The sequence below is a fragment of the Chrysochloris asiatica genome, unplaced genomic scaffold (genome assembly GCF_000296735.1).
Source record: "Chrysochloris asiatica unplaced genomic scaffold, ChrAsi1.0 scaffold00370, whole genome shotgun sequence".
In the NCBI taxonomy this organism is placed as follows: Eukaryota; Metazoa; Chordata; class Mammalia; order Afrosoricida; family Chrysochloridae; genus Chrysochloris; species Chrysochloris asiatica.
The window spans coordinates 2,278,917-2,279,983 of record NW_006408888.1 but is presented as its reverse complement, the minus strand read 5'-3'; positions in this window follow the sequence as shown (position 1 = coordinate 2,279,983).

The window sequence follows — 1,067 nt, the reverse complement described above, 5'->3', positions numbered from 1 at the left end:
AGATGTAGTTGATTAGAGTTTTGTGTATTTCATGTAACTGGTCCATGTGTGTAGTTGTTTTTATGTTTCCTTTAAAAGGTATTTGCAATGAATAAGTCATTCGACTTGCAAAACTCTTATAACAATGTCTCTTTTTTTAAAGTTTTTATTGTGAGTTGAGTGAAAGTTTACAGGGAAGATCATCAGTTTTACATTCAACAAATCATGCATCTTGTTTCATTGCAATGATTATAATCTCCTCCATATACCAAAGTTAACAGTATTTCTCTCTATTCATTTTAACTCTAATTTTTTAAACACTCAGGCATATATAATAATTTAAACCACCAAGGGGCACATTCTACAAGTCTGCCTCCTGGCCACCACCTCTCAGTCCATCTCTTTCCATAAATCTAGAGTCCTCAGCTGCTTCCTCTCTCTATATCACCATCTCTACCTCCATCTCTGGTGTTGATGATTCTCTAAATATGGTCCCACATTCCTCTTGTGCTTTTCTCCCTTGATGGTCTTAGGGTCCTTCCATTTCTGGACTTTACAATTAACTACTCCCCCATTTTTGTTATAAAACTTCCACCATTGCAATCATGGCAGTAGCAATTAGTCATGAAAACAACTATTCACTATTAAATCATAAGAATCTTATCCCCATCTCTCTCTCTTTTTTTTTTTTTAATAAATGTTTTATTGTGAAAGGTGTGATAGTCTACATGGGAGAACATTAGCTTTACATTCATTCCATCATCTATCATTTCATTGGCATAGTTACCATCTTGTCCATGTATCCTCACCCAACCAAAGGGTGCACGCTGTAAGCCTGCACCTCCCCCCCACCACCACAGTCCTCAGCCCCTTTCCATTTCCTGATCCCGAGTCCCCTGCTACACTATCTCTTGACGTCATCATCTTCTCTGCCTCCATCTCAGGCCTCACCGCTTCTCTGGGTAAGATCCCGCTCTCCGCTTTTCTCCTAGGGTCCTCCTCTCCTAGACTGAAAAGTTAATCACTCCCCTCCTTGATACAAAATGACCACCTTTAGATTTCCAACCCTCACAATCAGTCCTGATAAC